This window comes from Cervus canadensis, chromosome 23, assembly GCF_019320065.1.
Source record: "Cervus canadensis isolate Bull #8, Minnesota chromosome 23, ASM1932006v1, whole genome shotgun sequence".
Classification (NCBI taxonomy): domain Eukaryota; kingdom Metazoa; phylum Chordata; class Mammalia; order Artiodactyla; family Cervidae; genus Cervus; species Cervus canadensis.
The window spans coordinates 10,871,720-10,899,364 of NC_057408.1; positions in this window are offsets into that span (position 1 = coordinate 10,871,720).

Below are 27,645 nucleotides of genomic sequence, written 5' to 3' on the forward strand. Positions count from 1 at the left end.
CACAATCCCTCAGGCCTCCTCTTTGGCTGAACATTTCTCGTGGTTTTAAAATTCAGATGTCGTGACACCAGTGACAAAGGGATCCTAAGAAAGACGTCCTCGGTGCATCTGAGATATTTCCAGTTCATTGTAAAGAAGGAAATGAATAGACAGCAATTAAAACCCAACTTTAGATATCTCAGCTATTGTGTGAAGTATGTACGGAATTGTGATCCGAGGAAAGACAAAAAACTCCAGCTTGAGTTGCATTACATATTGTATGAGAAGGATGTGTTTTGAAGTAATTGACATTTGAAGAGTTAGCAGAAATAATTAGTCTTGATGTCACCTCTATTTAAGTCAATCTGAGTGCAAATCAGAAATTAAAATGTTAACCAACTAGCTCGATTGCCTGTTTTGAGCTAGGCAGGAAGTATTTAAGTGACATCTTTGTCTCCAGCACTGCACTGATGGATGGGTGGCTGGGATAAAAAGGTTCTCCCTGCCTGCAGATTCTTGCAGTCTAGTAAAACAGACTTAGCATATCCAAGAAATGGCTGGATATGCAACCTCCATATCCAGTCTGAGGTTACACCAGTGATTCTCAATCAGGGTCAGTTTGGCCTCCCAGGGATAGCTGGCAATATCTGGAGACATTTTTGGTTATTTCAGCTGAGGGGGTGCTGGGCTTCCCTGATAGCTCAGTTGGGAAAGAATCCGCCTGCAATGCAGGAGGGCCTGGTTCAATTCCTGGGTTGGGAAGATCCCTTGGAGAAGGGATAGGCTGCCCACCCCAGTATTCTTGGGCTTCCCTGGTGGCTCAGCTGGTAAAGAATCCACCTGCAATGTGGGAGACCTGAGTTCGATCCCTGGGTTGGGAAGATGTCCTGGAGAAGGGAAAGGCCACCCACTCCAGTATTCTGGCCTGGAGAATTCAGTGGACTGTCTAGTCCATGGGGTCGCAGAGAGTCGGACACGACTGAGCAGCTTTCACTTCACTTTCAGCTGAGGGGATGCCACCGGCATCTAGTGGGGAGAGGCCATGGATGCTGCTAAACATCCCACAAGGCACAGAACAGCGCCCCCACCCTCGACAAAGAATTACCTTGCCCTATCTTGTGGGTAGAAGCCACGTACGCATACTTCACTAATGCGGCGTTGTCTCGGACTAGAGAAATGCAGTGAATTTCCCAGAAAGGGAGACCTGAGCTGGCACTTCAGTCCCGGGAGGATGAAGCTGTCAAGAGCACGTGCATGGGCCAGGAAACCCCCTCGGGTCAGCACTGGAATTCTCAGCTTCCACACTAGCTCACTGCCCTTGACTGTCAGCCTAGCCACCTCTTCACACTTTGTGGTATCAGCGCATGTCAAGGTTTAACTAACATTTAATTAAGCATGTATCATATGCCAGGACCTGACACACACTTTACAGGCTTTAAAGCATTCAGTCCCTGTAACAATCTTGTAAAAGAGGTCCTATTGTCACCCCCATTTTAAAGATGAGAAAACTGAGGCACCGGAGGCTGAGTAATATTTTCCTGTTTACACAACTGGTAGATGATGGAGCTGGGTTTAAACCCTACTGCCTCACTCACTCTCAGATGACTTCTAGGCAGCAGTGATCAGATTTTTTACAGGTTTCTTTCACAATAAAGCATGTGTTAACAGAAACCACCTGTAGTGGTACCCCCATGGGCAGCACATATGCCTGGAAAATCCTAAGTGTAGACTTATATACCCTCTCGAGGGTACCTCCCCTGTAACTGCAAGGGAAACTGGTGTGTGTGTATGTGTGTGCGTGCGTGCATGGTGATGGGGGTGAGGGTTCTTTCCCCTTTATTTATTTATTTTGGTTAATCTCTTGGTTTATTAGGAAAGCATCTGCAAAGGTAAAATTCAGCTCAGTTCCTATTAATGTAACACTGATTATGTATTAGTGGCATCTGAATTATTGAGGTTTTATTTTTATTAAACAATTTTTTTTTAATTTTATTTTTAATTGGAGGATAATTGCATTAAAATATTTTCTTGGTTTCTGCCATATATCAACATGAATCAACCAGGGGTACACACATGTCCCCTCCCTTCTGAACCTCCCTCCCGTCTCCCAGTCCATCCTACGCCTCTGGGTTGTCACCGAGCACCAGTTTTGAGCTCCCAGTCTTAAACAGCAAGTTCCCACTGCCCATCTATTTTACATTCGGTGATGTGAATGTTTGCACGCTACTCTCTCAATGCCTCCCACCCTCTCCTTCCCCTACTGTGTCCGTAAGTCTCTTCTATGCCTGTGTGTCCACTGCTGCCCTGCAAATAGATTCATCAGTACCATCTTTCTAGATTCCGTATATATGCATTAATATACAATATTTGTTTGTCTCTGACTTACTTCACTTTGTATAATAGGCTTTTGGTGCATCCACCTCATTAGAACTGACTCAAATGCATTCTTTCTTATGGCTGAGTAGTATTCCATTGTGTATATGTACTACAACTTCTTGATCCATTCATCTGTCAATGGATATCTAGGTTGCATCCATTTCCTAGCTATTGTAAATAGTGCTGCAATGAACATCTTCCAGCAACAAAAGCCCAGGGTCAGATGGCCTCACAGGTGATTTCTACCAAAAGTTTAGAGAAGAACTAACATCTATCCTGCTTAAACTCTTCCAGAAAATTGCAGAGGAAGGGAAACTCCCAAACTCATTCTATGAGGCCACCACCAACCTGATGTCAAAACCAGACAATGATAGCACAAGAAAAGAAAATTGCAGGACAATATCACTGATGAGCATAAGTGCAAAAATCTGCAATAAAATTCTAGCAAACAGAACCCAACAACACATTAAAAAGGTCATACACCATGATCAAGCAGGATTTATCCCAGGGATGCAAGGATTCCCCGTTATTCTTGAGTAAAATCCTTGATAGGAAGAAATGGGCTGTTAAGTTTAAAAGCATACAGCTTGAAATTCATTTGACAGAATGAATTTTAGATTGTTAAAATAAATTATGTATCACCTTACTGTGGAACTGTGTTTAAATGGTTACATTCAAGTGTACTGATAAGAAATGATATCCATGTTATCTTGTTCATTAAAAGCAAAAAAAAACATTTTTCACCAGTGCATATGTATAACATACTCCTTTTTTTGTTAGTGTAAAATTTTGCTATCATATGTGGAGAAATAAGTCCAAAAGAATCCTTACCAGTCTGTTACTGGTAATGGTAGAGTTTCAACCTTAGGATGTGGCATCAAAAAATATTGAGGAATAAAAAGTAAAAGATTTCTCCCCAGGAATTCCCTGGTGGTCCAGTAGTTAAGAGTCTTCCTTCTAATGCAGGGGACATGGGTTCAATCCCTGGTACAGGAAGATCCCACATGTCGCAGGGCAACTGAGCCCACAAACCACAACTACTAAGCCCAAGTACTGCAAATACTGAAGCCCACACGCCCTACAGCCCATGGGAAAAAATTTCTCTCCCAGATGCTCGTGAAGAGTTTACTGAGATGTCATCATCCACAGACAGAGATCATGTCCTTGGAGATCCCACTCAAGGTCAATCCACAACAAAACTGGGAATGCAGAAAATTGTGTCTTCCAGGGGTTCAGCTGTCTTTATTTCACCTGCTTTTACTATTGAAGATACTTCCTCTACTCAATACCAACTCCCTCACATCAAACTGCATCACAAAGGAATAGACAGTACATCAGTTCCATCCACCTTCCACCTTCTCAAAGGATACCCTTCCCCCCTTTTTTTAACCTTTCGGTGTATTTCAGTTCATGGTTATCCCCCTTCCAGGAGAGTTTTCAGGTTTAAACTTTATCTCTCAGTGTAGCATGGGGGAATTTCAAACACGGCTAGTAGATGAAAGAGACACTTCAAAAGAACCTGCGGTCTCCTATAAGTAAAATCTCTGCTACATTATCCCTTTTACTCAGATAGATTCAATAAAAGAGAAAACAACACTTATTTTCTTTGAACACCTAACATCAAACAGCACTCACAGTCCTGCACGAAACACAGAGGTATAATTCTCCAGTTTCTACTGTCACGCAATTTCAGAAATTAGTTGGAGCACAAAGCAAATACATGAATAAGCTACACTAAGTGCTCCGATAAAGGTGAGGAGTACTAGGGGATGGCAGGGGAAGGAGAGTGCACACCTGCTTCATGGGGTCCATGCTGCCTTCATTAAGGAGGAGACGCTGGAAATGGACTTGGAGGGAGGGTACAACTGTAGCAGGTGATGCCAAGCAGGTGACACCAGATGAACAGGAGCAGCATGAAGAAATCTCTGAAGCAAGATAGCGTGGGGCCACATTCAGGGAAAATTCCAGACAGCAGGATGGCTGGGGCACAGGGGATTGTATGAGAGAAGTGAGAGATCACTCGTGGAGGGGCCAGAGGGTTTTTTTAAAAACCAAGGACACTAAGAAATACCTACCTAAAATGTTACTGGACCCACACATAGGACATTTGCTTCAGACAACAGAGAACCTCCCTCTATAAAGGAAGGAAGGAAGGAGGCTGGGAAAGAAGGGCAAAAGGAGGGAGGGTGACTTCCCAGGTGGTCCAGTGGTTAAGGCTCCGTGCTTCCAACGCAGTGGTGTGAGTTTGGTTTCTGGTGGAGGAGCTAAGATCCCACACGCCTCACAGTGCAACCAGAAAGAAAAAAAAAGAAGGAAAGGAGGGAGGAGAGAATGGGGAGAGGGGAATCCCTGCTAACATGATGCAGGGGGAAGTGAAAACTAAGAGCGCTTGAGGTGAGTGACTGGTAGAGGTGTTGAACTAACCTTGAAGTTTTATACAAGCTCAGGAATTAACATAAAATGCAGACACAGACTTCTGGGGCACCAAGCAGAAGTAAACTCAAAACCTCTCCAGAAAAGACACACAAACTAACCAGGCCATGGACAAATCCCTGCTGAGAAAATGTTCATAATTCAAAATGGTATCAACAGGTCTATATGAGGGTGATCCAAAGGGTTAAGTAACATGGGACTAGAACCCTAAGAGCATCAGGTAACAAAAATTTTAGAGTATAAAAAATATATTTAAATGATGGGAGATTAAAAAAAAGAAGAAAAAAACCCATACCTGCTGCCTCCCCTCCATCCCTCCCCCTCAAAAAAAAAAAAAAAAGATATGAGTGGAGGGAGAAAATGTTGATAGAGAACGAAATGAAAGTTTTGATAATGAAAGTTTTAATCATTGAAATTAAAAACCAAGTGAATCAAACAGCAAATTAAATACTGCTGAAGAGAGAATTAATGAACTGAAGATAGAGCAAGGACAATTCTCTGGAATATAGTAACAGAGACAAATAAAAATGCAGTAGAGAAGCTGTAACACTTGGAGGAAGCATACATCTCTGATGACTTCTAGAAAAAGTGACTAATTGGCGGCATAGCAATATTTGAAAAGAAGCTGGCTGAGAATCCTCTTGTGTCAGTGTTACATAGAAATCCTAAGATTCAGGATGCTCAGAGATGTCCTGTCCTAATGGCCTCGGTCCTGACTCTGTCCTGGACCGGAATGAAGCGTGAGGGCATATTCCGCAAATCTGACCCTAGCGTAAGGCAAAGATCCAGACAGAGAAGGATGGCTCCTGCAGAAGAACTGGCTTCTGCCCTGAGGATCCCCGCCTAGGGAGCCAGATCCGGCCCCTTCTCTCCTCCACCCTCCTAATGTGGACTTTGCCCCCAGACCTGGCCTTCAGAGCCGCGTTGATTCAGGCCCTCTCTGCACACTGAACAAAGTACCAAACAGCCCCGATCTTTTGTTTTATGCATGGAAAAAAAAAAAAAGTAACACACCTAAGTTTCCCCCTTTTTTCCAAATCATACAATTGGAAAAAAAAACCAAAACTTTTCAGTTCCAATTAACTGAAGGATACCTTCCAGTTGACTTGTTTGCGATGGTTTCTAGGTACTCCATCTTCACATTCTCTTATTCTCTTTGCCACTTCTTAGGCACGTTCTAACTATCCTCGTGTGACGAGTGATGGAAAGAGCCCTGGTTTGAAGGGGAGGAGGCCCGAGTCCAGGCCTTCACTCTTTCAGTGTCTAGCCTGAGCCTAGGAAATCTCCTGACCTGGTAACAACAGTGACTGGCTGTGAACGGCATCCATGCTGCGTGTCTTGTGCACACTCTCTCATTTAACCCTTACAGCAGTACTTTTTTGGCAATTACTCTTTAATTGTTGCCGTTCGTGGTTGAGGCCATTGATGTCACCTGCCCACAGTCACCTGATTCAAAGGAGAAGAGGCCCTTGTGACTACAAAACCCAGAATCTTACTAGCTGCAGCCTCCAGTCTTGCTCATCGTGTTTTCCCCTCTCTCAAATGAAGCCACTTCACTGCTCTAAAACGCTATGATATGCTTGTGTTCTCTGCGTGTGGCTGTGTGACACTAAAGACAATGAGGAATTTACAGCTATCTCCAGGAAAAACATCAGGCTTCCCTGGTAGCTCAGTTGATCTGCCTGCAATGCTGGAGACCCCAGTTCGATTCCTGGGTCAGGAAGACTCCCTGGAGAAGGGATAGGCTACCCACTCCAGTATTCTTGGGCTTCCCTTGCGGCCCAGCTGGTAAAGAATCTGCCTGCAATGTGGGAGACCTGGGTTTGATCCCTGGGTTGGGAAGATCCTCTGGAGAAGGGAAAGGCTACCCATTCTAGTATTCTGGCCTGGAGAATCCCATGGACTGTACAGAAAGAGTGGGACACGACTGAATGACTTTCACTTTCCAGGGAAAAGAAACCAAAGGTATGCCCTATTTTCCTTGGAGAAAACGTCCAATCACTTATAACCAAACATGGCTTTAAAAATTAAAAAATAGCTATTGTAATTTGTAGATTTTATGATCTTATTTTGACAGTTGATTAATATATTGGTATCTATAAGGAAAAGTTAATCAGCTTGGGTAATAACACACATCGGCTCAATCAGTTTGAAATTCTGCATTAGGAAATTAAGATTTTCACCCATAAAGAGCTTTCACTTCAGAGCTATTGGGCCTTTCTGAAAGGAAAGGACTTTGAAAACATGTACACAGCAACTTGCAATCTGAGTCCTCTTCAAAGCAAGTTTGTTTAATCAGTTGCCAGCTCCCCCAAAGCACCGCCCTTGCCTTCTTCCCCTCTTTTCTCTCTCTTGTCCTTGGCATCTGTGTAAATCCTACCTATTCGACTATTATGGTGTGAGGCCAAAGTTTTATCCTCTTTCTCCTAAGTCCTTCCCTCCATCGACCAACCCAGTCTATAAGCAAATGAACTCCTTCTTCCAAATTCTTTGGAGTCTTTTCAGCAATTTCCTCTCACTGAGCCCTTATCTTTCTTTTACTGCCTATTTTGTTCATTAAGAGTCATTTAAAAGTCAGGGCCAAGTCTTATAAATCTAAATGATATCTACCTGTGTGTGTATGTGATCAATACAGATGTGTGATCCACATGGATACATATGCATATTCTTAGTATTGGTTTGGGTGGAAGAAACAGAAATCTACTGTACCTAATTTAAGACCGGAGGGATTTGTTATAATGATGTGAGGATTTCGCATAGAACTTCAGTGCAGGAAGTACAGCCAGTCTTCAGAAGACTGAACTGGGACCTGGAAAGCATCAGGAGCAAAAGTAACTACTTTCTCCGTCTCTCTTTTTTTCTCTCTTGGGCCACATGATCTACCATCTGCTCTATTCTCTTGCTTTGCTCAGCAGACGGCCTCTCTCTGCACCAAGTTTTCATGGGCCAAGGAGCCCCATGACCTCTGATCTCTTGTCTCTTAGTTTAAATTCTAAAGAGAGAGACTCTGAATGGCCCAGGTCATGGGTCAGGTGTCCAGTTCTGGTCTCGTCAACTGTGGCCAAAGAGAAGTAAAATCCCATGACAAAACGGGGAGGGGCCCAGCCCTTTAGCTGGGGCAGGGTGTGGGCATAGGAGCAGCTCTAATGAAAGGAATGTATATACACATATTATTTTCTTTGATTATATACTGTGTGTGCGCACACGTGTGTGTAATGAACAAGTGGGCACGTGAATACTTTGAATATTTGCTTATTAATTTCCTGAAGAAGAAAAAGGAGAAATGAGTTTTTATTCCAATGGAAAAACAAAAGCAAGCAAAAGTTTTTGGAGGCTTGTAAGGACAGAGTGATGAAAATAGATCGGATATAAAATTCAATAGAAAAGCACTCTTTTTGAAAATGTTATTTTAAAAAGTATATTCTGACATCTCTATGCAGGGTGGACAGAATCTGGAAACAACAGTGGGCAGGAAGCCCATTTGGAGTTGGGATTTTATCATCTTCTGCTCATAAGATAGAACCAGACCCCAAAGGTTTAAAGAGTGTGGGCTCAGTGTCCCTCGCCCAGCAGACAGCATTTTGTTGAAGATATTTAAAGACTAAAAGGAGAAGCAGTTAGTCTACTGTGTAATATTTACTGATTTGAGCAGCTCTACTATACAGACATCTTACACATAAATTTAACTATTATTATTGTGTTGCCCTTTTCCAAGAAAGGGTAAAGTAGATTTGTAGGAGCACTTAACACATGTAAATCCCCCAACTCTTTAAACCAAAGCTCATTGTATTAAAGAGCTACATAAATTTTACAAGGATTCTGTCCTTTTGAGATCATAGCACTGTTTTTTTCTTGCAGCACAATTAAAGTGATGCCTCTTTGTAAGCCAGTTCTGTGAACTCTGTTTGAAGGTATCTCACAAAGCTACAGTTTTGGCCAAGTGTGTAATTATACTGAGGATATGACTGTGTGTGAAGGTTCCAGACTTGGGTATTGTAAGAGCTCTGTCAGCAAATAGCTGTTCCATTGTCTACCACAACCTTCTTTGAACTTTATTTACCCATTTGCTGTGCTTTACCCATGTTTCTTAAGACTGGCTTTAAAGAATAATTTAAAGCATGACCTCCTTCAAATAGCTATTAGTCCATAAAAATCCTTAGAGCTTGCAAGAGAATGTTCAAATTGATATCAGTGTCATCTCAAATGATATATTTTTCTACAAATAGGGGTGGCCCAGGCAAAGATAGCCTGATTTTTAATCTATCTCCTGATCAATCTGTTTTCCCCAACTCAGTTCCAGAAGAAAAAAAAAAGTTGTATTCCATTTTGAAGGTGATCCATGACAAATTACTTTTTAATTTTAAAATTTTGATCAACTTGATTTATTAAAAATGTTACTCTTCCAAGAGGTTAATGGACTATTGTTTTGACCATACATACACACACACACACACACACACATATATATACATATATATATAGAGAGAGACCATATATGCATATATATATACCAAATATGCTGTGCTGTGCTGTGCTTAGTTGGTCAGTTGTGTCTGACTCTTTTTGACCCCATGGACTATAGCCCACCAGGCTCCTCTGTCCATGGGATTCTCCAGGCAAGAATACTGGAGTGGGTTGCCATGCCCTCCTCCAGGGGATCTTCTCAACCCAGGGACTGAACCCAGGTTTCCTGCATTGCAGGCAGATTCTTTACCATCTGAGCCACCAGGGAAGCCTACATATGACCAAATCATATTCAGTTCCGTTCAGTTCAGTCGCTCAGTCGTGTCCGACTCTTTGCGACCCCATGAATCGCAGCACGCCAGGCCTCCCTGTCCACCACAAACTCCCGGAATTTACTCAAACTCATGCCCATCAAGTCGGTGATGCCATCCAAGCAAATCATATTATGTCCCCACAAATTCTACTGGAAAAGGATCAGAGATTTAATAGTCTTATCTAATCAGGCTTTATGAGAAAATTTGATTTTTTTTTTTTTACTTTTCTTTTTTTTCCCGTTTATTTTTATTAGTTGGAGGCTAATTACTTTACAATATTGTACTGGTTTTTGGCCATACATTGACATGAATCAGCCATGGATTTACATGTATTCCCCATCCCGATCCCCCCTCCCACCTCCCTCTCCACCCCATCCCTCTGGGTCTTCCCAGAGCACCAGCCCCGAGCACTTGTCTCATGCATCCAACCTGGGCTGGTGATCTGTTTCACCCTTGATAATATACATATTTCGATGCTGTTCTCTCTAAACATCCCACCCTCGCCTTCTCCCACAGAGTCCAAAAGTCTGTTCTGTACATCTGTGTCTCTTTTTCTATTTTGCATATAGGGTTATCGTTACCATCTTTCTAAATTCCATATATATGCGTTAGTATGCTGTATTGGTCTTTATCTTTCTGGCTTACTTCACTCTGTATAATGGGCTCCAGTTTCATCCATCTCATTAGAATTGATTCAAATGAATTCTTTTTAATGACTGAGTAATATTCCATTGTGTATATGTACCACAGCTTCCTTATCCATTCATCTGCTGATGGGCATCTAGGTTGCTTCCATGTCCTGGCTATTATAAACAGTGCTGCGATGAACATTGGGGTGCATGTGTCTCTTTCAGATCTGGTTTCCTCAGTGTGTATGCCCAGCAGTGGGATTGCTGGGTCATATGGCAGTTCTATTTCCAGTTTTTTATGAAATCTCCACACTGGTCTCCATAGCAGCTGTACTAGTTTGCATTCCCACCAACAGTGTAAGAGGGTTCCCTTTTCTCCACACCCTCTCCAGCATTTATTGCTTGTAGACTTTCGGATAGTAGCCATCCTGATTGGTGTGTAGTGGTACCTCATTGTGGTTTTGATTCTCTGACAATGAGTGATGTTGAGCATGTTTTCATGTGTTTGTTAGCCATCTGTATGTCTTCTTTGGAGAAATGTCTGTTTAGTTCTTTGACCCATTTTTTGATTGGATCATTTATTTTTCTGGAATTGAGCTGCAGGAGCTGCTTGTATATTTTTGAGATTAATCCTTTGTCTGTTGCTTCATTTGCTATTATCTTCTCCCAATCTGAGGGCCCTCTTTTCACCTTACTTATAGTTTCCTTTGTTTTGCAAAAGCTTTTCAGTTTAATTAGGTCCCATTTGTTTATTTTTGCTTTTATTTCCAATATTCTGGGAGGTGGGTCCTAGAGGATCCTGCTGTGATTTATGTCGGAGAGTGTTTTGCCTATGTTCTCCTCTAGGAGTTTTATAGTTTCTGGTCTTACATTTAGATCTTTAATCCATTTTGAGTTTATTTTTGTGTATGGTGTTAGAAAGTGTTCTAGTTTCATTCTTTTACAAGTGGTTGACCAGTTTCACCAACACCACTTGTTAAAGAGGTTGTCTTTTTTCCATTGTATATTCTTGCCTCCTTTGTTGAAGATAAGGTGTCCATAGGTTCATGGATTTATCTCTGGGCTTTCTATTCTGTTCCATTGATCTATATTTCTGTCTTTGTGCCAGTACAATACTGTCTTGATGACTGTGGCTTTGTAGTAGAGCCTGAAGTCAGGCAGGTTGATTCCTCCAGTTCCATTCTTTTTTCTCGAGATTACTTTGGCTATTCAAGATATTTTATATTTCTATACAAATTGTGAAATTATTTGTTCTAGTTCTGTGAAAAATACCATTGGTAGCTTGATAGGGATTGCATTGATCTATAGATTGCTTTGGGTAGTATAGTCATTTTGACAATATTGATTCTTCCAGTCCATGAACATGGTATATTTTTCCATCTGTTTGTGTCCTCTTTGATTTCTTTCATCAGTGTTTTATAGTTTTCTATTTATAGGTCTTTTGTTTCTTTAGGTAAGTATTTCATTCTTTTTGTTGCAATGGTGAATGGTATTGTTTCCTTAATTTCTCTTTCTGTTTTCTCATTGTTAGTGTATAGGAATGCAAGGGATTTCTGTGTGTTAAGTTTATATCCTGCAACTTTACTATATTCATTGATTAGCTCTAGTAATTTTCTGGTAGAGTCTTGAGGGTTTTCTATGTAGAGGATCATGTGATCTGCAAGCAGTGAGAGTGTCACTTCTTCTTTTCCTATCTGGATTCCTTTTACTTCTTTTTCTGCTCTGATTGCTGTGGCCAAAACTTCCAAAACTATGTTGAATAGTAGTGGTGAGAGTGGGCACCCTTGTCTTGCTCCTGATTTTAGGGGAAATGCTTTCAATTTTTCACCATTGAGGGTAATGCTGTTGGTTTGTCATATATAGCTTTTATTATGTTGAGGTATGTTCCTTCTATCGCTGCTTTCTGGAGAGTTTTAATCATAAATGGATGTTGAATTTTGTCAAAGGCTTTTTCTGCATCTATTGAGATAATCATATGGTTTTTATCCTTCAATTTGTTAATGTGGTGTATTACATTGATTGATTTGCAGATATTAAAGAATCCTTGCATTCCTGGGTTAAAGCCCACTTGGTCATGATGTATGATTTTTTTTTAATATGTTGTTGGATTCTGTTTGCTAGAATTTTGTTAAGGATTTTTGCATCTATGTTCATCAGTGATATTGACCTGTAGTTATATTTTTTTGTGGCATCTTTGTCTGGTTTTGGAATTAGGGTGATGGTGGCTTCATAGAATGAGTTTGGAAGTTTACCTTCTTCTGCAATTTTCTGGAAGAGTTTGAGTAAGATAGGTGTTAGCTCTTCTCTAAATTTTCTTGCCTAGAGAATCCCCATGGTCAGAGAAGTCTGGCAGGCTACCGTCCACGGGGTCACAAAGAGTCAGACACAACTGAGTGACTAAGCGCACACACATACACCAGGAAATCTTGATGTGAGCATCCAAACCATTTCTTCCCCTTAGTGAGAGAAAACAGGGAGAATAGAGTCCACCAAAGCCCCTCCTGGGGAATTTTGGAGCTGGAACCAAGAAATTGTTTCTCCAGAAAACTGAGGTAGTAAGACACAAACCTTAGATGCGTGTGCTAAAAAGCAAACCCTGGAAAAGGAGAAGATTTGCAGATGGGAAAGGGTGAGCAGAAGTAGAGACAGACAGACAGACAGATACATAAACTAAGATGAGATGAAAGGGAAAGAGGAATTAAAGCATCCTTTCCCTGGAGGAGTATTAGCACAGAACGATGGAGGGGAGGTAAACCTTGGAGAGTGGTTGCGCTAATTAGTTCTGCTCATCTCATGGCTGCCCAGACATGTCAAGTTCATCAAGCTGGATTAGAGACTGGACCACCCAGGTAACCATATGGTACACCACCATATCAACGTATTAAAATATTTTTAGGGCTATTTTACCAACACTAGAATATCCCCAGCAGTATTCCAATGACACTGTAAAAGTGGTGCAATGAAACTAGTTTTATTTCTAAAACTCTTCTCAGGGAGTCTTGTACCTGTGGAGGGAAGGCATTCTTGGACGAGCTGCTTGGAAAAGCAGAAGACACACCCTTCCCCCATGAGACATGCTTGAGGCTCAACAGGTGGTCTTAAAATAACCTTGAAACAAGATCAGATCATCTTAAAATCACAGTTCTCATTGTGTTGAGTGAGGTAAACGTGTTCGGAGCCAAAGCTGACTTTGTTTGAGAATGAAGATCTTTGATGCTACCCCTCACCTCCTGACTCTCTGCCCTTCCCCTTGTGTAACTTCATGCTTTTTCTTTTCTGAATAAATTTAGGGAACAGCAGTTTGAAGGGGCGTCCAATTAAAAGCCTGCCCAGAGCATCTCTATTCTAGCCTAAAGAAGGCACCCAGGCATCTAGTCCTGTGTGACCATAACCTTCTTCTTACTTTGTCTTAAACTCTTACTCTCCTCCACATGATGCTTCCCGCCCCCCCCACCAAGAACTAGCTAAATTTCTATCTAGTGTAGCCAACAGTGATTCCAAGTCACCATCTGCACTCACCTGGAATCTTCTGCAGAAAAGTTAGTGAGAGTTAGAAACTCAACATTTCTGTACCCTAGATGTGTCCCCTGCAAATGCTCGTTGACACAAGGGTGTGCATGCTGTTAGCTGTCAGCAGAAAGCAGGTCTGTCTCCTCTCTAGGGGAGAGAAGCACTATGGGCTTCCTGGGTGGCTCAGTTGTTGAGGCTGTCAGTGCAGGAGATGTGGGTTAGATCCCTCGTCTGGGAAGATCCCCTGGAGAAGGAAATGGCAGCCCACTCCAGTATCCTTGCCTGGAGAATCCCACGGACAGAGGAGCCTGGTGGACTATAGTCCATAGAGTCACAAGGAGTCGGACACCTCCTAGTGGCTGAACAACAAGAAAGAAGCTCTGTGTCCATAGGACACCTTATTTTTTTTCTGGAAGACCCCGCCAGAGAGTTTAAACATTGTCATAATTAGGTGCTATTCCTCTTCTTATTTCAGTCAACTTCTGACTGGCCCTTGCGTTTTGTCAAAAATCTGTTCTACATTTGAGCAAATGCAGGGAAGGAAAAAGAAATATAATCACACAACTCAGTCTCTAACAGGCAGCAGGTGGAGGCCAGTTGAATGGCAGACATCCCTCCTAACTCGAGGCTGACAGCCCTGCCAACTCCTCAACATTTTCATGAAGGAAGTGAAAAGAAGAAAATGTATTTGGCAGTTTTAATCAGATAATTACTTTAAAAAAAGGTATATTGAATATAATTTCCAGGTTTTTTCCATCTGTTTAAACTTAAGTAGAAGCGCGTCAGTCCTGAACTGACCATGCTACGTGATGAATATGCTCTTGAAATGAATGCTTTCAGATGGTTTCTTTTTATGAAACGTGCACAAAGATGTGTACTGTGGTGGTGGAGTCGGCCTTGGAGGACATCTGGCCACAACATGTGCCTCGTTAAGTTACACCTGTAAGTGTGGGGTCATTTTTTATACCAGTAATATTAATAATAAAGGGTTCATTGAATAGGATTATTAATGGTGCCAGGTGGAGGATGTGGTATTACTTACAGCCTGGTAGGGGATTGGTTAATGTCTTCTCCCGCCAACGTTTCTGGTTTCATGTTTATAGACAGAACGCTCCAGATGATGGCTGGCAACGTAGCCATTGAGAAAATGAATTCCCCCTCTTTCCCATCAGCAAGAAAATTTACAACAGTTGGTGAAGAATTTGAATGAATCCATTTTCTAATTTTGAACTCATAATCTCGCTGAAGAGCAAGTAAGGTATTTACCAATTAATTCAAGAAATTAAAAAGTCAGTCTCAGAGTTTTACTTTCTCTCACTTGACTCAAATGGAAACTTTTCAGTTCTAGCCATCTCCTATCACTTCTTATTTCAACAGACGTTCATCCCTGCATTTTCCCTTTGTGGTCACAAACTGGAAAAACAGGGAGGGGGGGTAAAAAACTAAGAAGAAATCTAAAACCTTTCCTTCCTTCTGTGGAATGTTTGGCTTTGCTGTTTTACAATGCAAGGCTTGTAACAGAAGGAAATAGATGCTTAAGGTAGGGTCCTTTTAATGTGCGTTATTACAGGTGTTAGCAAGTCTGGTAAATTTGGAGTATTGTTTGATTTGGCAACCAGATCTCAAGACTTATAACACCAACCCATGTTTTAGCTTATGATTACATGCAACTAGAATAAGATTTTAAATTTAACAAGGCAATTGTTGAATGTTAATTGGATTGCATTTGAGTAATAAAACTCAATTGATTACTAAGAGCCTACTTGTAAAAGGCATAATAGAAAAATTGTCATTTGCACATCTTTAGCCATTCATAAACACACACAGACCTCAATTTGTCCACAAAGAATAAACAAATAAAAACAGTTTAAAAAATCTATTTGTGTCACACTTTAAAATTTAATAGTGATTTTTCACATACATTGTATTAACAGCTCCATAAAGTAAGTGGTGGTTGTTATCCTCATTTTGCTGCAAAGAAAACTGAAGTTCAGAGAATGATATTCTCAAGATACACAGCTAGAAAGTAGCCTCTTCAAAACTGAAACCCACCCCCACTGAATCTAAACTTTTAAGTTTTTTTCCACTCCACCATCTGTTTCCCTTTTCTTAGCCAATTAATTCCCCTTAAGAAAATCCTAAAATCCAGGAATGACTTCCATTGCTACCTCATTTTAGTATAAAGATATTTGCATAATCTGGATGACTGTACTTGAGTTGATGAGTAGAGAAAGACAGAAAGAATATATACTGTGTGATTCCATTTCTGTGAAGTTCAAGTCAGTCAAAACTAATTTAAGGTGAAGGTCAGAAAAGTGGTTACCTCTGGGGGGTGGGTATGGACCGAGAGAGGGAAGAAACTCTCCTGGGTGGAGAAGAATTCGTATTTTCATCTGAATGGTGATGACACGGGTATATGCACTTAAAAGTTTAGCTGAACCCTTAGAGATTTGTGAAATTTACTGTAACTACCTTTCACCACAATTAAAAACTAACTAAAAAAAAAAAGTTGCATTGCCCAGCAAGTATTTACTAAAATATTTCCCATTCTTTCAGGCTTTTTCCTGCCCCTACTATCTTTTCTAGTGCTTAGCTATTTCTTCTATCATTTCTCACAATATTGTATAATTATCTGAATCTGGGGCTCTCTCCCTCTCAAAGGGCAGAGACCATTTGTTCCTTGCACGTGCATTCCGAGCATCTAGCAGGAGATACTGACTGGCATGAGGTGTTTATTCAACAATTGTTGGTCCAAAGAAAAAAAAACAGTGAATGAATGAGTCAAACAGCTTTTCACTTGTTTTATAACTTAAGCTTTATAAGAAAATGGGTTATGTTAGGATATCCTGTAAGACCAGGAAACCAATCCTCTAGTTGGGGGCTTTGCACAAAGTTCCGGATCACTTCTTCTGAAAAGGTACTGTAACAAAACCACCATCACCACCAAGAATGACCTGAACACACAAGTGTCAAAGAGTCCACTCACTTCCACTGTAGAATCTGTGGTCTCCTTTCTAAGCTTTGCTGTCGCCATGCCTCCCTCTGCTTATGCCAAAGTGTGTGCGTGTGTGTGCTAAGTCACTTCAGTCACGTCCGACTCTTTGTGACCCCATGGACTTCAGCCGTTCCGGCTCCTCTGTCCATGGGATTCTCCAGGCAAGAATATTGGAGAGGGTTGCCATGCCCTCCTCCTTGGGATCTTCCTGACCCAGGGATCAAACCCGTGTCTCTTATGTCTCCTGCATTGGCAGGGGGATTCTTTACCACTAGTGCCACCTGGGAAGCCCTTATGCCAAAGAGAAGCCCTCAACTCAGATCCTGTCTCTGTATTTCTGCCAAAGTCCTGGCCATCTGACCAGAGCTCCCCAAAATTCCCTTTGGTGTGGAAATTTTACTCACATCCTGTCCAAAACTAAACGAAATCAAACCCTGGCATCTGTTACTTCGGCTTCATTTTCATCAGTCTCACGTGTCAGCTTTTCTTGTTCACCTGAGTTCCAAGCTCAGGGTGAGCAAATGTCACCATTTCACCACTTCTGAACAATGGCCTCTGCTTTGGAAGGTTTGTGGTATCTGTTCTGGTTTTTGTGTGTTTTTTAGGTTTGTGGCTCTCCTTATAGCCAGAAACCTCCTCTTTTCTTCTTACCTTTCTCCGTCTGTTTTATTCTTTCCTTTCTAGAAGATTCCCAATAAGCCTGAGTCATTCCAGAAGAGTCCGTGGTGGGTAATGCTCTGATAACAAAATAGTCAGACTGTGATTTTTATCCACTTGGCCTAAGCCTACTTTGTTGTCTTGTTTACTGCTGTCATCTCTACAACCTGCTCGCCATTTGGAGTGAAAATTCTCTAGAAGATTATGTTTTCTTGAGGGTCTGGCATGAAGGCTCTTTTGCTGTTTTCGAGCAACTAAACAACTTTAACCAAGTGCTGGCATTCACCTGTTTAACAAATGTATAAGTCATTAGCCAAGGTCTTGTCATCCATGAAACCAGGTTATGGCTTTATTTTGATTCCTCTTTATTAAGTTGCTCAGATTGTACCAATACTCAAGATTTATAGGGGTTTGTGCTCTTTATTCTTGGAGCAAGACTATCAGGCAGTTTGATGCCGAGAACAGGAAAATGCCCTGGAGGGTTATAGAAGTGATAGGTTTTCAGGACTGAGGGTCTGTTTGTCTTCCCCCCATTCATGCTTCTTGTCTGGGTACTTGAAATGGGGATAAAGAAGGAGGAAAAAAAAACAAACAAACAAGTAGGAGGTGAATTAGCCCTGAAAATGGAGAATATCCTCCAAATGTAAATATCACAATTTTGTCTGGTGCTAGTTCCTGAGTCTTTGTTAGACTGGAAAGCATATTGGAGTTGCTCCCTTCCCACTTTAAGCAAAATCCTCAATATCTGGCTCACTCATCTGGGCTATATCAGCTTTTGATGACTGAAGGCATGTGGTTAGTGTCATGGTGAAATGCAGGGCTTGGAATCCAAGGAGACCACATTCAGCTTCTGACAACTTCCTACTGGGAACATTGAGTCGCCTCTCTAAACCTTAGTTTCCTCATCGGTGAAATTGGGATAGTAATACAGGCCACCACAAACTGCTTTAGATATTAGTTGAGATGTTATATAAGAAAAATACCCATCAATGGGAAAACATTGCACATATTAGCTGTGATTTCCTGTCTCTTGCTGGCTACTTACAGTGCACTGAGAATTTTCCCTTGACTGGTCAGTCCCCTGTGAGAATGATTCCAAAGCAGGACATGACTCTGTCTGCTTAAGGTATGTGAATGTGTACGTTGATGGTGGGGAATGAAGGCAGTGGAATTAGATGGGTTATTCTGCCATCTTCTCTGCTCTGGGACCAAGGGGTTTTCTTGTCAATCATTAGGCATAGATTCATTTTCCAGATATTGAGACAATTGAAACATTTAGTCAGTCTGTGTGATTTTTTTAAAAAATTAATGGCAGGGAATTCTTGAACGTTATTACTTCGGTGGAGTAACAGCCAGTAAATGAAACCTGGATGATTAGATTTCCCATCACGTCTGATGATTATGAGAATAAGGCCCTGTGTGCAGTGCCTTTAGGGTATTATTAAATCTAGAACACGTGAACATTGTTTGAGAAAGGAGCCCGAAGCACTCTCCCTGTTGGGCACTCCTATTCCTGGATTGAAATGAGATACAACCGGATCACTGGTGTGGCTGCCACCTGTCTCTCCGCATACCTCCTACCGCAAGGATGGAGGTGCAGGAGCCTCCAAAATGTCAAGCCAGGAAGCTGGATCCAGCTAGACGTGATCTGTGTGTCAAACCAACGCTCCCCTGCTTCACGCGAAAGCCTCCAGAAGCCCAGGCTAGTGACACAGATCTTAAGAAATGGGGCAAGCCCAGCCTACCAATCTCTGCTCCTCTGTTCCTTTTGGTTCCACCAGAAACAGAAAGGAGGTCACTGAACTTGTGGGTTGTAAGTGCAGGAGCCTGGCAGGATGTGTATGACAGGACCCGATGGAGAAGAGGGTGGGGTCTGGTAGACCCTTGAGGGTCGACATTGGTGGAGCCTCCACCTTTAGAGGGAACCATTCGGGCCTGACTTGCTTCTTCCCTTGCGAAAGCACAGGATGTGGAGGGGCAAGAAAGAGGATGGATGAAGTCAGGTTGTGGTTGGCATAAAAGCATACTGGGGACTAATTCAAAGATGACTTGTCGGAACAGAGAATACTGCCTTCTCTTTGCTCCATGTTCTGAAAGTCAGGGGGCGGAAGAAAAGGGAAAGAACATTTATCATGTGCCAATTCTGCACCAGACATTCTGCTTGCACTTTCAAGTTACCTCGTTTAAACTTCGTAGGAATTGCAGTAGGCTCTTTCATCCTCCTCATTCCATAGGAAGAAGCCAAAGTCCGTACTGATGACGTAACCTAAGGTCACGCGTAGGAGGCAGCCAGGTAAGACCAGGTGTGCCTGCCTGCAAAGCACTCTGCCACATTGCCTCCCAGTATCTATGACTTTGAGGTATTTCTACAGGTCTAGAAATAGGGGTCATCATATATGTTCTGACATGTTCTTCTTTAGGATTTTCAGAGACTAAAAAAGGGCAAACAAAACACTCATAAATGCAAATTTATTTATGTTGATAAACCAGATATATTTTTGTGAAAATGAATAAAAATTCTAAATGGCAATAATTTTTTAAAAACAATGGTTTGAAATTAACAACTGAGACTTCAGTTAACTAATACATGGATAATATAAATTAAAGCCCCCAAAGCTGGCTGACTTCTAACAGCTTTGTGATAGTCCCAAGATTTACAAATCAAATGACCAGGTTCCAGAGACCTCTTCAGGGTCAAACAGGACTTAACCCCAAAGCTTAACACATAACATATGTCTTGAGATAGGATCTGGTTTGGGGTGGAGACTGGGTACTGAGTGTGTATGAAAATTATAATCACCCTGGGTTTACTCTGGAAGTGGCTATTGGGTTAAACTACCTTAACATAGTCAGAAGAAATGTAAACTATCTTCCTCAACAAGTCTCAACTTCACCTAATAATATCTCCAAGTGTAAACTGGGCCTCCCAAGGGGAGCAGGTATCCAAATAATGAGAAGGTAGGATGCAGAGTGTATTGGGGGAAGAGAAGCAGGGAATGGCTGCTGAGTTGACAAAGAGTGAAAATCTTGGAAGGATATTGCACATCCCCATGGAACAAGGAATTCTGCCCACTGGCTCCTGCCTAATGGGTGTGCAGTGCCTTACAAACCATAAGCAAGTTGTGCAAAGAAATTCCATAGGAAGCTGTGTGGGCTGAAACCTGCAAACCAAGCCCTCAGATTCTCTTCCCCAAGATTGCTCACTCTTGAGGGATAGCACTGACTCCTGCAAAGCTCCAGAAAAATAGAATCTGCCTTTGCAGAGATGGGCGGGGGTGGGGGTGGAGTTTGACTAAGTGAGATGCCACTGCTAAAGGTACTTATCAGTAACACTCAGTACACATGTATGTGTTAGTCACTCAGTCATGTCCAACTCTTTGCAACCTCTGTCCATGGGATTCTCTAGGCAAGAAGACTGGAGTGGGTTGCCATTTCCTTCTCCAGGGGATCTTCCTGACCCAGGGATCGAACCCAAGTCTTCTGCATTGCTGGCAGATTCTCTACCGGTTGAGCTACTCAGGGAGTGGTGATGGTCATGATGATGAAGAGGAGGAAGAGGGAGAGGAGGGCTGCTAGGGTACCTTGGGAAGCACTCCCGAGTAGTGTGTTATTTCTTTGTGTTTGGGTTGTATCCTACGAGACAGATGGCAGGAGTCTACACCAGAATCCCAGGTCCCCTGACTTCTGAGTCACCCTGTTCCACTTCTTTCTGCTGCCTCCCTGAGAGCTTTTAGGGAAGTGGGAGAAGGAGGAGGAGCAGCCTGAGAAATCAGAACACAAACAGTGATTCTGCAGCCGACACACTATGGTTCCATTCACTGCGTTTCTCCAATGGGGTGAAAAGCCTTCTTTGTTGGTGAAAACAGAGCCCAGAGATTAACCACCACCCCCTTCCCTTGCAGGGAAGACGTAGAAGAATCTCTTGGAAATTTATATCTTTTCAAGGCCTGCTGGTACTCCATCTCCCTACTAATTTTCAGAAGCAAAATAATACTTCGGTCTCTTAAAAAGAGAAATAAACAACAGTCATTTTAAAAAATCCTCAATTTCTGCTTTTACGTTAGTCCTAAAATGCATTAATCTCTTTCACTTGATATGGCTCACTTTCATTCTTCCATTTTAATATCTTAGGGGAAAAAAAAACCCAAATAACCAATAACAGTTTACAGCTTTGACGCAGAGCTCTAAAGTTGTTTTTCTATGAATATAGATTATTACATTTTTTTACAAAGCAAGTAAACAGATGCATAAAAATGCATTATTTCAGGAGCACAAGAAAACCTGCAATAAGTATAGTGGTTTTAATTTGTTTTTATGATTACTTGTAATTAATTAGCATCAAAAGTAAATTATCTACCTCTGAAATTGTACCATCAAATGTGAGCAGGGTACTCCATGAATGATTGACTGGTTCATCTTTATATCAAGGTGGGGAAAAAAAAAAAGATCTTTTATTTTACTATTTTTTTTAAAACTATGCTTAAATGAAAGTGCCAAAAGCCGATGGCAGTGCTGCAGAGGAAAAAATTTTAAAGTGACTGATAGGAAAGCCCAGTTTGTTATGTGATAAATGGTGTCAAGGGGTAAAAACGATGTATATTAGACATCACATCATTCTATCAGGTTAAACCAAGGATAAAAGCTTCCTTTAAAAAAATAAAAATGGATCAGCTCTGCTAAATTGGAGAAAGTTCTTATACCTCCTTCAAACCATCACTCTTCAATGATAAAAAGGGAGACATTTTGACAGGTGTTGGTATTTTTTAAACCAACTCCTGCTCTTTGTCACCATCTATTTTTTGCCCCTTAAGATTAATGATGGAATTGTTTGCTGCAGCTTTGGTCAATTTAAAACTAACCAATAGCTTCAAGGGAGCTCTCCCCTTGACCTGGTCCCACTTCCTCTGACATTCACTACACAGGTCACCCTGCTGTGAAGTGTCATTTACTGAAGGAGTGCCAACGAAAAGAAAAAAATAAAAAATAAAAGAGTATTTAGTAAGCAGACTGATTTTTAACTGCAAGGAACATGTGCGGGGATTTAGAATTCTCACCCACATCTATTCTATTAGCAAGAACGTACTTGAACTGAGAACTCAATCTCTGCAATACAAATAGAATTCAACAACAGAAGGGGGAGGGAGGACGTAAATAAGATTAAAACCCCACATTCTCCTTTCTTGTTGAGCATCTCTGCTAAGAGTTAGGCGCTCTCACAATGGGATTATGGAGCTTCCAACAAAGTTAAATAAAATACATAGATTCGCTTCTACCAAGTTTCATCCCATAGCAGACCCTCCAAAGACACACACTTTTTTATTTTGGGTAAGCTATCTGAAATGAAACCCTAGATCTGTATGTTTTTAAATAATCTGTCAGGTGGAATAGAAAGTGTTACATGTCAATGGGGAGTTGGGGATAGATTTGCACTTATGTTTACTTCAACACTGATGAAAGAATATAAGATAAATTGCTTCCCTATCAAGACATAGTCAAGGAAGGATTGACCTCAGTCACTCATGATTATTCTGGCCTCTTCCTCCAGGGAATCTACTCCAGGTAACCATCATGCTACCAGTGAACTTGGCTGGTTACTAAGGAACCATGTCAGAGTTAACAATCCCCAAAGAGAAAATGTCAAAGCAAACCAAGGATGTCTGCATCGCAGTGACTGTACTAGAAAAATCTCTACTAAACCACACTAAAGTAATAAATGAAGGTCAAAGTTCAGGCTACACCAACTGCATCCTTGTTTAAATGTCTAAATTAAGGATTTGTCACAAACCTTGAATTGTCCTCGCTCCTATCCACCGCTGTCGGCAGCAAGAGTCACAGAGCACTAGGGAACCCGTGAAGTTCCCAGCCAGGATAGTCCCACCCTGAGGTTTGTCAGGGGTGAACACACATCCCCAGTCCCCTGGTTTCCTGCCTGCCAAATGTGTCTTTGGAAGGTGACACCACCCTCCCCCAAGCACAGTTCTCCAGGGCTCCTCGGGAGAAGGTGTTGGCTGTGTGGGTGCTCAGTTGCCCGGTCATGTTCACTCTCTGTGACCCCATGGACTGTAGCCTACCAGCCTCCTCTGTGCATGGGATTTCCCAGCAAGGAATACTGGAGTGGGTAGCCACGCCCTCCTACGGGATATTCCCAACCCAGGGATTGCACCCGCATTTCCTTCATTGGCAGGCAGATTCTTTACTTGCTAAGCCATGGGGGAAGCCCCAAATACTGGTTATTTTTTCACTAATAAAAAGAAAAAATGGTACGACTTTTCAAGGCAGAACCCAAGAGAAAAAGCAGTTCGTCGATTTCTCGAGGAAATGGACCCAGGGACCAGGCTGAAGTCACCAACGCGGGGAAAGTCCGTGTTTTGTTTCTTATCATCATTTCTAATTTGGAATTTGGGTTCCTGGCTAAAGCATAGCTTGGCATTCCATTACAGAACCGTTACCCTATGGATCCAACAGGTCATTGGGCTCATTGGCCAGTAGATAACCGTCTCTTTAGTTTTTGGCCTTTTTTACTCCTTTTTGTGTGATTATGTGTCCAGGAGAGTGAGGGTGATAGAGGAAGTGAACCACTCACGTCTTGACTTCCTAGGTCCACCTGAATGTCAGATCCCAAAGAGGGGTCAAATTTCCTCCATCCAAGGCAGCATCTCATTACTAGGTCTGCTTCAAGGTCTTTAATGATACTTCAGTAGTGGACACATTTGGGTGGGGACTAAGACAAATTACTTTAAAAGTAGTTTTATGGTGATGAGATAAAAATAAGTTTCCAGAGAACTTGCAGGGACTGCCCTGGAAAAGATTATTAAAAAGACGATATTTGTATTTATCACCGTACTTCTCTACTAAGGGTTTCCCTGGTGGCTCAGACAGTAAAGAATCTGCCTGCAATTCAGGAGACCTGGGTTCAACCCTGAGTTGAGAAGATCCCCTGGAGAAGGGAATGGCCACCCACTCCAGTATTCTTGCCTGGAGAATCCCATGGGCAGAGGAGCCTGGCGGGCTACAGTCCATGGGGTCACGAAGAGTCACCATGAAGGTGACTAACACCTTCACCACTCTACAAGAGCTCTAGGCTCTTGTCCCCCAAAGCTCTGTGCCCTCATAAGCCCCATCTGAGATACAGGATCCAAGCTTTTTCCTCTCTGAGCAGAGCCTCAGGTCTGTAACTTTAAAATACCCTTCTTCTAAAAAAATAAAATAAAAAAATAAAATACCCTTCTTCTGTAAAATGGCTCTGTCCTGGTACTTGACTCTCTGGATTGTGCACGCAGATTTCCAGGCTACTTACCTATTGTTTTTATTAGATGAAGCTAAGGCAAAACAGGTAAATTTGTCTTGTCATATTTCCCTACTGGGTAGCAGATGTACATTCGAGCAGGATCTCTCTAAATATATATGTTGATATTTTGGTTAAAAAGAGTGATCCTCAAGGGTTTTGATTCCAAATTAAGGGAGACATCTGGGGGCAGATGAAGTTTTTTGGTTGCTTCTGAACCACCCTGGGACAAGGCAATGGCTACATACTCTGAGTCTACAAAGCCTTGCCCTAAAGGTGTATGTTCTATTAATACAAGGCACACGATTTCCTCGATAATTGCTTTTATCTACCACTTAATATTTGCCATGGAGGCACAGTCGCAAGAATTGCCTAGGGCAACTGTCTTGTGTAAAACCAACATTGCTTTAAATCTACACATTTAAAAGCGTGAAGGCAAACAAGTCATATTTTATCCATTTTCGATTTATGAAGTTCCCTGGGGACACTTTTTACCATAAAGATCTTTGCAAGACAAATTATACACACTTCCTCCTCTTATTTTAGAAGAAACAATTGATACCCAAGACTTTCTTCCAAATTCCTTTCATCAGCATTTACAAGCCTTTTAAAAAAGCTCCCTTTTATGAAACTCCTTTCAAAGTTACACTTTTCCCTCCTAATATTATGATGTAATGAACCTCAAAAGGAACATTTGAATATGTTTCCTCCCTGCTCTTCAGGATTCATGCTTTAGTTGGCAATTTCTTGTACTTTTGTGCTTTCTCCTCTCTTTACCCTTTTTCTTCCTTTGATGGCTTTTTCTGAAATACACCATTGAAAATCTTTCCCATTTCTCCAACAGTGTACTTTCCTTGATGTAAAACTGTAGATGGTAGGGGTTCCTCAACTTGTTTGTCAGTTCCGTTCTTTAAGGATTTCTAAAGACAGAGCAAGGATGGTAATAAAGCTTAGGGTTTCGTGAGGGAAATCCAATGAGAACATTTTCAAAAGAGCAAATGGTCTATATTAAAATATGTAGCACTGAAATAATTATTTTGCAGCTTAGAAAGATTAATGTCCTTCAGGACTAGACATAGAAGTTCAAAGAACATTTACGGTTCTTCCAATCCCAACACTTACAGACTTATGGTTTTGATTGATTAAGGTCATAGATGCTTTCCTTGACAAAATCCTAACATAGTATCTATCAAACGAACAATTTTACAAGGTAATGTCACAGGATATAAATGGATTCCAAAAGGGTTTAGGTCTAATTTGCAACCTGAGGTGATGGTAGGAGAACTAAGAGTTACACATGGGGTTTCCTTGTAGTATCAGCTGATTGTCAGAGGCAAGCTGACTGGTCTGCTTTGCATGAAATATCATTAACATTTGCACATGGCTCAGCAAGGCTTCTGCTAAAGAACAGAGCCTTCCTCACATTAGCCCAAAGAAGTGTCTATGGCATTAAAACAGACTAGTCATTTACTCATGGCACAATTATGTTAGTTATTCCTGATTTAGATCAAGACCTTATTGATATACTTCCATGCTTTTCCTGTATGTGTCTTATTTTGTTTTCCTTTGTTATAAAGAGTAAATTTTCAGTTTATTTTGTTTTATTCATTTCACTATTAATGACTGCTCTATATCATCTAGGATTAATGGCATTATCCACCCCTTTGTCCATGGTAGGAAACCTGGACTCATTCTGGCTTAAAATTAATTTACTGTATCTTATGTTTTTAATCAAACTTCCTATTTGCTCTTCATTTAGCATCAGTGAATATGAGTAGCCACCGGGCACTGCACACCACCTATAAATTCTGCCAGAGCCTACAGAATGTTACCATCAAAATCCCTCTCCTGCTGATCTAGCAACGTCAAAATCCAAGCTCACCAGTTGTAGAAATCAATTCGATTTACAGGCGCCAGGCTCCTCTGTCCATGGGATTCTCCGGGCAAGAACACTGGAGTGGGTGGCCATGCCCTCCTCCAGGGGATCTTCCCGACCCAGGGATCGAACTTGAGTCTCTTCTGTCTCCTGCATTGGCAAGCGGGTTCTTTACCACTTGCACCAGCTGGGAAGCCTTTAGATAGATAATAAATTAAAATGTACCTTATCCAGGCAATCTGTGAGACTCAGTTTCCCTTTACCTTGGTTGACAAAGCCGAGAAGAGTCATCAAGAGAACTTCTTCTCCAAGGAAGTAATATTTTCAATAGATATACATATACTTTATATAGGTATTTGGGAGTATATATATATATATATATATGTGCAAAGTGAAAGTATTAGTCACTCAGTCATATCCAACTCTTTGTAACCTCATGGACTATAGCCCGCTATGCTCCTTTCTCCCTGGAATTTTCCAGGCGAGAAAACTGGAATGAGTAGCCATTCCCTTCTCCAGAGAATCTTCGCAACCTAGGGAATTAAACCCTGGTATCCTGCGTTGAAGGCAGATTCTTTATCATCTGAGCCACCAGGGAAGCCATATAACTTCTTTAAAAAGTATGTGCATATATATATATATATATATATATATACTTTAAAAAATCCTTATATGTATATACTTTATAAAACCTCATATATATATAATTTAAAGAATATATATACTTGATAATACATATATGTACCTTAAAAATTCTTATATATATACACTTAAAAATCCTTATATGTATATGCTTTATAAATCCTTATATATATATACTTTAAAGTATATATGTATATTTTAAAAAAATACATATATATACCTTAAAATCCTTATATATATATGTATGTGTGTGTGTATATATATATGTATGTGTGTGTGTATATATATATATATATATGTATGTGTGTGTGTATATATATATGTATGTGTGTGTGTATATATATATATATATATGTATGTGTGTGTGTATATATATATGTATGTGTGTGTGTATATATATATATATATATGTATGTGTGTGTGTATATATATATGTATGTGTGTGTGTATATATATATATATATATGTATGTGTGTGTGTATATA